We start from the raw sequence: 13,818 nt of genomic DNA, 5'->3' as shown, positions 1-13,818 counted from the left end.
CTCTTTTGGGCACCTCTTGTTATCTTTTTACATAGGCGAGAGGGACATTCGGGAGGCAATACGGAGCGTACTGTGAAATCAAAGCCACAACTTCCAGACACTCTTGAGGGCATCTTCTGTTGTAAATCATTGTACTGCACCTCCCAGTATCTTCAGCTAAACTGCTAAGGTGGCAAGGCCATTTTGTATAGGTGAAAAGAGGAGCAAAAGGAGGGAGTTAGCCAAGACTCATCCCAGCATGCCTTTCTGCAGAACCAAATTTTAATTAAATTTACCACTAAAAGGGGTTTGACTAAATTCTACACTGCTAAAAGAAAATTCCTTTAACAGCCTGTCTGTCTTGTTCACACATATCTCTACCCTTCCCACAGAGAGTCCCTCTGCTGTTGAGGGTGCAAACTACTAGTGGCAGAATTCCAACACCTGGGGTGTTTATAAAATGCACGACAACTAGGGTATCCCACTTGGGACTGCATGGTAGGTTTTTTGTGTTGATGGTTGGTTAGTGACCCTTTCCCGGGCTCTAGTTGGAAAAGAGTTTCCTTTGCCTTTTCAGTCTTAGTCAATCCACATTTTACTAAGATTGTTCAGTGTTTCCAATTTCACAATTGCAGTTCTATGTTCTTATATAACTGTATGTGTCATCTTGGCGGAATGTGGTCTTCGGTTTAATTTTCACACTTCAAGGGATACTGAATTTTGTTCTTTCCTAGCCAGAGCACCATCCTCATACTTTCAGTGCCCTGTTCCTCCCAAGGCAGTCTCGTGATTCTGTGACTCTGAGATTTAGTGCCATCTCAGGGGCTGTCTCTGCGGTGTGGGGGACTTTACTGTGAGGGTGTACCTCCAGATGGCTCCTGGTCTTTTGCAAAATGACTTCATTATATTAATAATAATAATAACATTCGATTTATATACCACCCTTCTGGATGACTTAACACCCACTCAGAGTGGTTTACAAAGTATGTTGTCATTATCCCCACAACAGAACACCCTGTGAGGTGAGTGGGGCTGAGAGAGCTCCTAGAAGCTGTGACTGACCCAAGGCCACCCAGCTGGCTTCAAGTGGAGGAGTGGGGAATCAAACCCGGTTCTCCAGATTAGAGTCCAATACTCTTAACCACTACACCAAACTTGCTTTCATCAAGAGTAATAGACATACTTTATCTTTGTTTTACTGCAAATGCTTCATTATTGCAATGCATTGCAATGTTTCCTTAATTAACTGACGCCAACTCCTAGGTACTGTGATTGGAGGCATGGGCTATTTAGCCTTGCAATATGTTGTTATGGTTCATGGCCTCTCCTTTTGTTTGCTTTTGTTCTGCCACGAACCCCCATCATTGGGGAATGCCCTTGCTAATCCACTGGCAAGGTAATCTGTTTAATGCTTTATCTCATGGTTGTTTCTTGCTGCACAGATGGTTCTGCTAGTAGCACAAGGTTAATTGATGGTGCATACCATATTCCTTTCTTGGGCCCCATCGCGCCTTTTCATTATGTTGGTATGGATCTGCTATGCTTTCAGTCTCCTGATGGCTTTGGCCATCAGTTTTCTTCAGCTCCTTTTTTTGCACTCTGGCGATAGTCTCAGGGGTTTTTTTTCTGAGTGGCAACTGTTGATGCTTAATTACTATCTTGCGCATCTAAGTGTGTAAGAGTCTCTACTGAGGCTATAGCAGGACTTGGACCCTGCTTCTTGTGCTATTGACTGTGTTTGGGACTCAAACACTCTAAATGTTTCTCTTTCTTATTGGACCTCCAAAGACATTTAAAGTAGGGATGTAACCCCTTGTTAACTTTTTGCACTTCTCTGGTGCTTCATTTTTAGTGTACAGCACTTCCACTTGTGGAATAAGGACATGGTGGGATTTTAACGTATGTCCCCCCCACTCATAGAGTTTCGCAATGTTAATATGTCCTTTGCCCTAGCCAGGATTCCTTACCTGGGGTTGGCTTTCAGCCCTCATATCTCACAACACTATCAGTTGTATTAATCATTCAGGCTCCAAGAGAAACCTGGCAGTATCCTCACACAAACCTTCCTTTGTGGGTTGGTAGAAGCTATCACACTCTCCCTTGAGTGCATGGCTTTTCAATGCCCTTTACCTAGCATGGTCCTCCCCACTGGAGCACTGTTTTTATGCTTGCTGTGTTCCTGCTTGTACTTTGGGAGGGACACTTTTAGAGACCTCCTGCTTACTTAGAAGCACCTCTGAATTACTGTTAATGAACTTTCTGGCACCTTAGTTCATTGTCGTGACTTCTGTACAGTCCCACATGGATGTTCCAAAGCTCCAAAAGGCATGGCTATAAAAGGCAGGGCAAGTGGATCCTTCCCTCAGTTCATCTTTAGCCACTGCTGAAGAAAGATGTGCTCAAGATCCTCTCCTTGATTCCGAGAGAAGAAATAAGATGCCAAGAAGAAATAAGTGGAGCCTTTGCTTTGAAGGCACTCTTCAAGAAGTGCCTCAAGTGCAGGTCCAAGATGGCCCAATCTGATTGGCATGATAAATGCCTCATGTGCCTGGCCGAGAGCCAGAACACCATGTGCTGTGGTGTTGGCAAGAAATTTACATCCAAAGCCCGCCACGAACCATGAACAGGCATTGCATTTGAAAGCAACTCTGTGGGAGTCAGCCCTGAAGGCTTTGAAAGCCACCAAACAAGTACCACAGTGCCCAGAACAGGCCTCCTCGGTTACTCCATCTACTTTGGCTCTAAGTGCTGATGCTATGAATCAGTTGCTTCCTGTGGCTAGAGACTCCGGTCCATCTTGGTGCCAATCCAAGCCACCATCGAAAAAGTCTAAGTTTAAGTCAAAGCATGCTGATAAACACTTGACTCTGAAGCTGTGCAAGAGGAAATGATCCTCAGCTTTGGCTCCATCTACCTCAGTAGCATCGAGCCTGTCTGAAGTTTCAAGAACACCTTCTCTGACTCCTAGACGTCATTCTTCCTCCGCTCCTTCCCCCTCAGAGGGTAAATCCCAGACACCGTCGAACTGACAACAGCCATGTCTCCATTACCATCTTCCCCTGTGCAGCCTGCACAGAAACAGAAAGCCTCTTCGATTCCAGCTGAGAGTGACAGTTGCCTTGAGGTGGCTAGAAGCCATAGATGTCCTTGGATCCACTACCCCCTTAAGAATCTCCATACCATTATTATGCTTATAGCTTTGATGATTCCCTGGGCCTATACCCACCACCACACTACTTTCAAAATGACCTTGAATGCTACCCTGTCAATTCCCTTCCTACTGTCTCTAAGGCCAAACCAGCCTTGGTTCCAGCACCGGTTCCTGAACACTCTGAAACCATGGAACTGACACTTGATCCACTAACACATTTCGATGACTTTGGATCTGATATTGCTTCTGAGCCGTCCCCACCAGAGTGTATTACAGAGGACTGTGCCATGTCTCCTACTGAGGACCTTCGTCTATATGCCAATAAAGGTTTGCTTGCTTGCTTGGACCATCGTCTTTGTTCTGAGCAATTTGTCAGGATGGCAAAGTCCATTGATACAGAGGTAACCTGCTCTGCTCCAACCTCTTATCAATCCAGTTTTCAAGGTTCTCCACTCAGAAGCAGTAGGTCCAGTTGCATTTCCCATAATGCAAGGCATGATAATGTCATGAAGGAGGTTTGGTCCACACCTGCCTCAGCTCCAACAACTTCAAGAAAGTTGGACAATTTATACAAAACAAAACAATAAGGGGCTGGGGTCTTGTTCAATAACCCTCTTGCAAATGCCATTGTTACTGAAACTCTTCAAAGCAGGGGTCTTTCAAGAGGCGTTGGCCATTTGGCTCCAACGGATAAAGAGGTTCTTTGGCCTTAAATGTCCATATTGCCAAAATAAGTGAATACACACACGTAGGGTACAATAGCAAGTGAAGAAATATACAATACAGTCAAACCAATATACTGGAGTACAAAACTCTCAACACAATCCAAAAATCAAGAAGGTTAAATAAATCAATGAATCATACACGAAAAATCATTTAAAGCTCAGTACAACTATGCAGGTCACACAAAAATCACAGTAACAAAATACAAAAAGGAAGACATCCAACTGGCTCATAGCGGACTAGTCTAGGGAGTCCCTCTTTCAACACAGTTCCTTAGTCCTGACAACCCTTCATCTATTAGATCTGAGGATCAACACGGAGAAGTCTTTTCTCATTTCCCCTCCAAAACTTAATGCTTTTAGGAACAGTGTTGGATTCCACACTATCCCAGGTTTTTCCCACTCCGGAAAGCATAGTCCAGTTCATAATCACACTGAACAAGGTACATTCTCTCAGGCACCAAAGTGCAAAACAAATCCAAGAACTGTTGGATTTCATGGCTTCTCTGACCCTGATAGTGCCGTTCACCAGACTTCAGCTTTGGCCATTATAAAATTGGTTCATCAGAGTGTTCTACCCGCACTACCAGGACCCGTAGAAGCGGTTTTCGGTTCCAAGGATCATACACAGATTCCTGACCTGGTGGAGCGACAGATGGAACCTATTAATAGGGACACCTTTCAGTTCCTCCCCAGTTCACCTCTCTATACGGATGCCTCCCTGTCAGGGTGGGGGGGCATACTCAGGGGACAACCAAGTGAAGAGAGTTTGATCTCACTTTGAATCCAGGTTACATATCAACCTTCTGGAGCTGAGGGAAAGGTGGTACACCTTGAAAGCTCTGTTCCACCTTGTGAAAGGCAGGAATGTCCAGATATGCATGGACAGCACAACTGCCATGCATTACTTAAATAATCAGGTGGCACAGCCCCTCTGGCTCTCTCCCGAGAGTCTGCCCTGATTTGGGAATGGGCTATCCAACATCAAGTCTCCTGATCAGCCAGCCACATAGCTGGCAAGGACAATGTTCTGGCTGATGCATTAAGTTGGTCCAAAGACCAGAACTATGAACAGTCCTTTCACATGGACTTCCTTCACCATGTCTTTACAATGTGGCAGTTTCCCGACACAGACCTCTTTGTCATTACTGTCAACAAGAGGTGTCCCCAATACTGCTCTCAAGCAGAGAAAGGGAGATTGTCCCTTGATGACGCTTTCCAGATCCCTTGGTCAGACACCCTCCTATATGCTTTTCCTCCTCTTCCTCTCATGACTTTAACACTCAGCGAGATGATGGAGTGGCCTTTGGATATTGTAATTGCCCCATACTGGCCAAGACAAGCCTGATTCTCCACCCTGTACAGAATGTCACAGGGCAGAACATACCGGTTCCCCCTGTCACCAAATCTTCTGCAGGACAATGTGGTTCTTCACCATGACCTGGATACCCTGAAGTTGACGGCCTCGTTCATCTCCCCCCTGGACTGACTTTTTCTTCCCCAGTCCTGGGAATCCTACAGGCTAGGAAACCTTCCACACAGAAGTCATACTTGGAAACGGGCTATGCAATTCCTCTTGTGGTCATTTCGACCTATCACAAAGAGATGCAGGAGAGGTCCCTTTTTTCCCAACCGGAGTGTAAATCCTTAAGGGTTTAGTTAAAGTTTACCTTCCTGTGTCCAGACCCATTTTCCAGTGGAGTCTGTCTCTAGTTCTAATGGCATTCATGCATAAACTTTTCAAGCCTCTAGCTACCTGCCCGCTTAACATTCTAGCTGCTAAAACAGCCTTCTCGGTGGCTGTTACGGCCCCCTTTCTTTTTCAGTTAGATTTGCCTTTTAACCCTCTTCTTACGCCTTCTGGGTAGATTGCTGCCACAAGGGATTTAAAATAGTTAATTTAAATTTCCCCTTTAATACCAAGTCCAGGCATCAAGCTCCTGTGGGAGTATGTGGCCCTGAGGATAGGAATGGGATATAGGAATAACATACTCAGTCACACAAATATACATAAACTTTCTCAGGCACACACACAGTTTGCCTGTCTAAATCAGAATCAGTATTTCTCTCAGAAATGCATAGGCACCCTCAAGCTGCACACAGCTTGCTTGTCTAAAAGAGAAAGTAGAAATTAATCTTTTCTCTCCAATCACTAACTAAAAACAGCACTGTAACAGGTCCTGCAGGGCCTGCATCTCCAGTGGAAGTGTTCCACCAGGCCAGGGCCAGGGCAGAAAAAGCCCTGGCCCTGGTTGAGGCCAGACGGATGTCCTTCGGGCTGGGAACCACCAGGAGTTGCTTATCTGCAGAGCGCAATGCCCTGCAGGGATGTAATGGAAAAAGCAGTCACAGAATCATAGAATCACAGAGTTGGAAGGGGCCATACAGACCTTCTAGTCCAACCCCCTGCCCAATGCAAGATGAGCCTAAAACATCCCTGACAAAGATTCATCCAGCCTCTTCTTGAAAACTGCCAGTGAGGGGGAGCTCACAACCTCCCTAGGCAGCTGATTCCACCTTTGAACTACTCTGACCGTGAAAAAGTTTTTCCTAATATCCATCCGGTACCTTTCTGCATATAATTTAAGCCCGTTGCTTCGAGTTCTATCCTCTGCTGCCAACTGGAACAGCTCCTCCAAATGTCAGCCTTTCAAATATTTAAAGACCCTAATCAATCTTGTCGCTGTCTTCTGCACCCTCTCGATTGTGTCCACATCCTTTTTGAAGTGAGGCCTCCAGAACTGCACACAGTACTCCAGGTGTGGCCTGACCAAGGCAGTATAGAGAAGGAAAATGACCTCCTGCGATTTCGATGCAATAGCCCTTTTGATACAACCCAGAACTGAGTTTGCCTTTTTTGCCACCGCATCACACTGACTGCTCATATTTAGTTTACAGTCCACTCTTACTCCAAGATCTCTTTCGCATACACTACTACTCAGAAGTGTATCCCCCATCTTGTATTTTTGCTTCACATTTTTGTGGCCTGGATGTAATGAGAGCCAGTTTTGTGTAGTGGTTATGAGCGCAGGACTCTAATCTGGAGAGCCGGGTTTGATTCCCCGCTCCTCCACTTGAAGCCAGCTGGGTGACCTTGGGCTAGTCACAGTCCTCTGGATCTCCCTCAACCTCACCCACCTCACAGGGTGTTTTGTTGTGGGGCTAATGATAACATACTTTGTAAACCACTCTGAGTGGGCATTAAGTTGTCCTGAAGGACAGTATATAAATCGAATGTTATTATTATTATACTGTGCACTTATCTATGTTGAATTGCATCCTGTTCACAACACCCCACTTCTCCATGGTATTCAGGTCTTGTTGAATTTTAACTCTATCTTCTTGGGTGTTTGCCACTCCTCCCAATTTGGTATCATCAGTAAAGTTAATGAGTAGCCCGTTTACCCCTTCATCCAGATCATTGATAAAAATATTGAAAAGTACTAGCCCAAAACTGAGCCCTGTGGCATCCCACTGGACACCTCCCTCCAATCTGATGAAACACCATTGACCACCACTCTTTGGCCTGGTCCTCTAACTAGGTCAGGAAGTTGTGTGAGTCTTGTCGCTTTGCTGAGCTTGTTTCCCAGCACACATCGGGGAAGTTGAAGTCACCCATAATTATAAGGTTCGGATGTCTGGACACTCTACCAATCTGTTCAAGGAGGGCAGCATCCATTTCCTCTCCTTCTGTCCCTCTGTTGCTGCAACCTCTGTCCATATTGGACATAAAAAGTTTGCTTTTCAGAGAGGGTTGAGCAGTCTCTCCCCTGCTCCTAATTTTTGATTTGGTTGTCCTTGTGTTGCTTTTTTTTAACTTTTTACATTGGTTTTAATGGGGAACACATTTGGCTTTTCAAGGAGATTCTTTTGCAGCAGAGTGGGTGGCGGCTTCTATTTGATACCCCAAAGAAGGGTAAGGCAGATACTGATATTCAAGACCCTGAGGAGGCATGGAAGCAAGCTCTAATTCCCATGCAGCCACTGGACAGAGGGCCAGAGTGGGCTCAGCAGCAGACATTTCACAGTCCGAGAAAGGAACTGGAATTTGTTTAGATGCCCTTTTGATATTTTTCCTTGTCTGATCAAAATGCTCAGCTGTCTCTGAAAGTGTGGATTGACAAGCGAGATTTTCCCTTTAGTGCAAAGGAAAAAGGCAATGACTTGTATTTTGCACTCCCAGGCAGAGGAGGTACAAGGCTAGACATTTTACTTGTATTCCCAAGGAGGCAGCCAGAAAGCTAGCATTTGGCTCCCCTAAGACACTGAATCAGCAGTGATTTTTTGAAACATTGGAAGGGAAAGACCTATCAGCACAGTTCTCAATACATCTTCCTTTAAAACTCAGTAGGATATCTGTGTGACAAATTCATGAAGAATGATCACAGTTAGGCTATCTGTTCTAAAATATGATCAAGAAAGCCATCACCAAGCCACAAAACCAGCAATCATATATTTCCACACTATTTCTGCCTATCAGAACAGTTAACTTTGGTTGCAAGATTGGTTTGAATTGGGTGGTTGGAATGCTTAAATGTCAGTTTCATATTGCCTAATACTCTCTTCTCACTTTAAATTATCTTCCAAATCTTTGCTGCAAGATGCCATGGAAAGGAATGAAACAGAAGGCATTCATTGTTGTTTCCATTACATTCCATTAAATTTTATTATCCTTTGAACCGAAAGGGGCTTTTCGGTTCATTTTTTCATTAATGCATGGCCAGGTTTAGATAAGTGTGTCCTTATGTTAATCTAGTTCACATTTACTTACATTTGAAGTACTTGCACCTGCCTAAAAGCACCATTAAAATATAAGCTACTGAGAAATTCTTTGTCTTGGGTTTATAAGAAGAAACAAAGAAATCCTTAAGAATAACCCCAGTGTCTCCAAATATCTTGGGGGACGGAGGCAGAAGAGATCATTATCATTTGACCTGGTGGTGACTTCCTGCTAAGACATCAGAAAACTATATTTTATTAACCTTTGATTTTTAACATTTGGGAAAGGAACATGGTTGATAGAAACCACTGCTATGACCCAGATTTCCGCTCACCACAGAGATTTTTCACATCTCTGATTTGGGCCTGTATATTTGAGACTTCTCTTTGATCACAGCAATAATAGGAGGGAACCTGTCAGGTTCTGATTGTGTTTAAGCCAAAGAGATTCCATTTTAATCTTGTCAGTATATTAAGTGTGCTTCTTGCAGGTGGGAAGACTACTGCTGGAAGCCTTACAGAGAGAAGAGGATTGTTGTGTCTACATACGTCTGCCTTCCTGCTACCCTTGAGAAACTTTCATTTTCTCACCCTCGGGTCGTTTGTTTTGAGAACTGTTGGGGAGGATGGTGTCAGGGATTTTGCACCCCTGGCAAAGGAAGTCTGCCTCTTCATTTTTCCCCCATAGGAAAAAATGAATGAAGATCAGCAGCAGCAACCTAAAGCTATGCCCTTTTTTTAGGCGAGGATAGGGTGACCTGGTTTGGGGGGCCATAACATGGCCCCCCAAAGTCCAATCGGTCTGATACTTGGGGGTTGTTAGAGGGGAGTTAGAGGAAGGACCCCACCAATTTTGGCTTGATTCGGTGGGAAAATGCCTCACCCAGGCTTCAGAGAAGCCTGGGGAGGCTTTTTCCCATTGAAAAAGCTAACCCGAATCAACCCGAATCGGCATACCCGAATCAGCTGGGCAATTCGGGTTTCTGCTATACCCAAATCGGCTTCTCGATTCGGGTTTGCCAGATTCGGGAAACACGAACCAGGGTGCCTTTGCACACCCCTAGTTAACTTACAAAGACTTGTTAATACATGGAGATATAGTTAAAATGAAGAAAGAAGAGGACTTAACTTTTAAATATGGATGGCTACAATACTGACAAATTAAAGACTTATATGAGTCAGATAAAAAGAAATTTGGTTTCAGAAAGGAAAATTCAGAAATGGAAAAACTTTTATTAGGAGATGATAGAAAAATGATTTCGAAATTTTATAAACTATTATTGAAATGGTATACAGAAGATGAAGTGGTTAAGGTTCAAATGGTGAAATGTGCATTGAATTTTAATAAAGAGATTACAATGGAATCATGGGAGTATTTATGGAAAAATGCCCTGAGAATATCCACGTGTGTCAATCTGAAAGAAAATTGTTATAAAATGATGTATAGATGGTATTTAATGCCGAAAAAAATAGCAAACATGAATAATGTAATGTCAAATAAGTGTTGGAAATGTCAGGCACATGAAGGTTCTTTTTACCGTATGTGGTGGACTTGTGATAAGGCAAAACAATTTTGGTCTTCTATTTATGTTAAAATATTGAAAATTTGGAAATGTAATTTGCAGAAAAAATCCTGAAATGTTTTTGTTAGGGCTTAATTTAGAAATTATAAATGTAAGGGATAGAACATTATTATGGTATATGATTATAGCGGCAAGATTGCTGTATGCACAATATTGGAAACAAGACAAGATACCAGAAGTTGATGAGTGGATACAAAAACTTTTGTATATGGTAGAAATGGACAAACTAGAAAGTTAAAAGAACAAAGTTCAAATGATTTTCTGACGGATTGGAGAAAACTGGAAAAGAATTGGGATGTAAAAGACCAATTGTGGTCTATGGATAATTTTTGATGAGTATTATGTAATCTGTTGAATTTAGTATTGATTGTAACTTTACCTTAGAAGATTATGGAAAATAATAGAATTAGAGGGAACAATGTATGAATTATAGGGCATAAGTGCTGTTGGAGGTCTGACGAGGGGGAGGGAAAGGGTGGGTTGGGGATAAATTTGTACTCAATAGGAGAAGGAATAGTGAAATGTATATATTTTATGTTTATTTTCAACCTATCCAATAAAAAGTTTCTTTTTTTAAAAAAAAGAGATCACAGCCCATGGTCTAGAGGGAGTTTCCAATGGTTGTAGTAACCCAGGCAGCTTTCCCTTTCTAGATTTTCCCATTATACACACTAAACCTGAAGATACATATTAAGAAATGTCTTTTCTCATGGTTGACCACCAGAATTGTCTTTGTACTAGGTGCAAAGTCTCTAGGTATCCAAAATGTCCAGCCAATTTGGAATCATGACATTGTTTCAGCACTTCCCCTCTCAGGCTGGCTGGGATGTATAATTTGTCTGCTTTGTACCAGTTGCCATCTTCCCCTTTTTTCAGATTGGCTTTGGGTACATACTCCCCCTCCTTTTCAGCCTCCTCCCTCACTTTTTGTTCCCAGTGAGAGAGATTAGGCTGTCTGCTGTTGTGCTTTTTTGCTGCCTGGCTGCGTGTAGTTACTGCCCCTCCCAACTAGGAGGGTGAGAACAGGGTATCAATTACCTCCTCCCTTTGGCTCTCATGTTGGGGCATGCGCAAAAGTGTGTCCGCTAGAAAGTTCGATTTGCCAGGGAGGTTTTTCAGGGTAAAGTTAAACTTGGAAAAGAATTCAGCCCACCTTAACTGCTTGGCGCCTAATTTGCGGGGGGTGCGCAAGGCTTCCAAGTTTTTATGATCGGTCCATACTTCAAATGGCATTCTGTCCCTCTCTAACCAGTGCCTCCAAGTTGTGAGCACTAATTTTACTGCAAAAGCTTCTTTCTCCCACACAGTCCAATTGCGCTTGGATTCAGAAAATTTTTTGGACACATATGCACACATATTTTCCCTCCCCATCAATTTGGAGAAGTACCCTCCCGGCTGCAACATCAGACGCGTCCACTTGTACCACAAATTTACGGCTTTTGTCTGGGTGTTGTAACACCAGCTCTGAGGTAAACAGTTTTTTCTACTGATCAAATGCTTCCTGGCACTCAGTAGTCCAATTTAATTTAGCACTGGGTTTCGTTCCTTGAGGTCCCTTCCCTTTTGTTTTTAGTAAGTCAGTCAAGGGTAGGAAGATTTAGGCAAAGTTCTTTATGAAAGGTCTATAGAAATTAGCGAAACCCAGGAACAATTGTAATTGTTGTCTAGTTTTGGGGGGATCCCACCCCACCATGGCTTGAATTTTGGCTGGGTCCATTTTTTATCCATGCTGTGATACTCGGTATCCCAAGAAATCCAATTCCTCTTTATGAATCTTTATGGAATTCACATTTAGACAGTTTAACTGGTAACTTATGATCCTTTAGTGTGGCCAGCACTTTCCTTACCAGTTCTAGAGGTGATTCATAATTGTTTGAATAAATCAAAACATCATCAAGATAAACAACCACATCTTTGTACAGGTACTCGTGTAACACTTCATTAATTAAATTCATAAAAAAACCCAGAGCCCTGTGTAATCCGAAAGGCATGATGAGATATTCAAATTGCCCCAGCAGGGTGTTGAAGGCGTTTTTCCATTCGTCCCCATCCCTTATTCTTACTTGGAAGTAAGTGTTTTTTAAATCCAGTTTAGAGAAAATCTTCCCTTGTGCCACCACACTCAATAAGTCTCTGATAAGCAGGAGGGGGTATGCATTTGACATTGACACAGCATTTATTCCACAATAATCAGTACACACTCAGCCCCCCATCCTTTTTCTTGCGGAACAATACTGGTGCGGCATGGGGGGAGCTGGCTGGGCAGATGAATCCTCGCGCCAAGTTTTCGTCAATGAACTCTCTCAACTTCTTTCTTTCCAATGGGCTCATGGAGTACAGTTTCCCTTTCGGCAACTTTCCCCCTGGGATTAATTCAATAGCACAGTCTGTAGCTCCATGCGGGGGGAGTTCATCAGCCTCCCTCTCCTCAAATACTTAAGTATTTGGGGGGGATTTGGTTTAGTTCCTCCCGGGTGAGTAGTACAGTCTCTAGGGGTGAGGGAGCATTCTGGCCCCACTCTTAGGCCCATACATGACTGGTATAATCCCCCCCCCGCCATCAAAATAGAGTTCTCCTGTCTTCCATTTAATATAGGGTTCATGGTCCCATAGCCATTGTCTCCCTAATACCAGCGGGTAGTTTACTACTGCGCTAACTATAAGGATTCTGGATTCTAAGGGGTTCCCCAAGCCCATGGGGACTGGTTCAGTTTGAATGGTGGCAGGGTCTTTCATGTTAGATCCATCCATTTGCTCAAACACGATGGGTTTGTTTAACTCTATTACATCGAGCCCCAATCCTGTGACATGCTGGAGCTATTAAGTCCCGAGTGCAACCTGAGTCAATCAGTGCCTGCACTCGTATATGAATCCCCTTTTTAGGGTTAACTAACGTTACTGGTAGAAATAATAGAGCTCCTTTTTCTCTCACCTTGGTGGTGCTTTCTGGGGGACCTTCTGGCAGGACTTTTTTACAGCAGGTCCTCCTCATTTCCCGACGGCTGCTCATGCTGGTCCTCTGTCTTTTCCTCAGGCAGTTTGGTAGCTTGCAAGCCGGTTTTGGGTCGTCCGTGTTTTGGTGGTGCTTCCCTGCTTGGGGTTTTAGGTGGGCCCACCGATCTCCTGGGGGGCTGACCCCTCCCCGCAGGTTCTTTTCTTCCTGGGTATTGGGATGCAAAGTGTCCAATGCTGCCACACTGCAAGCATAAGCCTTGTCTCCAACGCACAGCTCTCTCCGCTCCGGGCACATGCTGTCTGGGTCCCATCAATCCTCTCCTTAGTGGGAAACTAACAGAGTGTTCAAATCCCTTTCCCCACCACAGTTCTGATCCACTTTCGGTTAGGTCAGCCATCTTGAACCTGTACAAGGTGGTCCAGTCTGGGTTGTTGTCCTCCAGGCTTTTGCCTTCCCCCGGCCACCCCGCTAAAGGTTGCTGTGGGGTTATGAGTGACAATCCATTAATGGGACCTACTCCCGACTTGTCTTCTGGAATCGTTGACAGCAGAGGTTCCAGCGAGACACTTGAAGCTCTCATCAGGGCAGTGTCCAAATAGGGCTTCTCTCCGCCACACCTTTTCCCCCCGTGGACTAGGAGTCCCATTGTCTAGGAGTAGTTAAGGTCCATGTTAGGTGGGTAACTTCCAGCTCCCTAGGCGTGGGATG

Source organism: Eublepharis macularius, chromosome 15 (genome assembly GCF_028583425.1).
Source record: "Eublepharis macularius isolate TG4126 chromosome 15, MPM_Emac_v1.0, whole genome shotgun sequence".
NCBI lineage: Eukaryota > Metazoa > Chordata > Lepidosauria > Squamata > Eublepharidae > Eublepharis > Eublepharis macularius.
Note: the sequence above shows the minus strand (reverse complement) of the source record.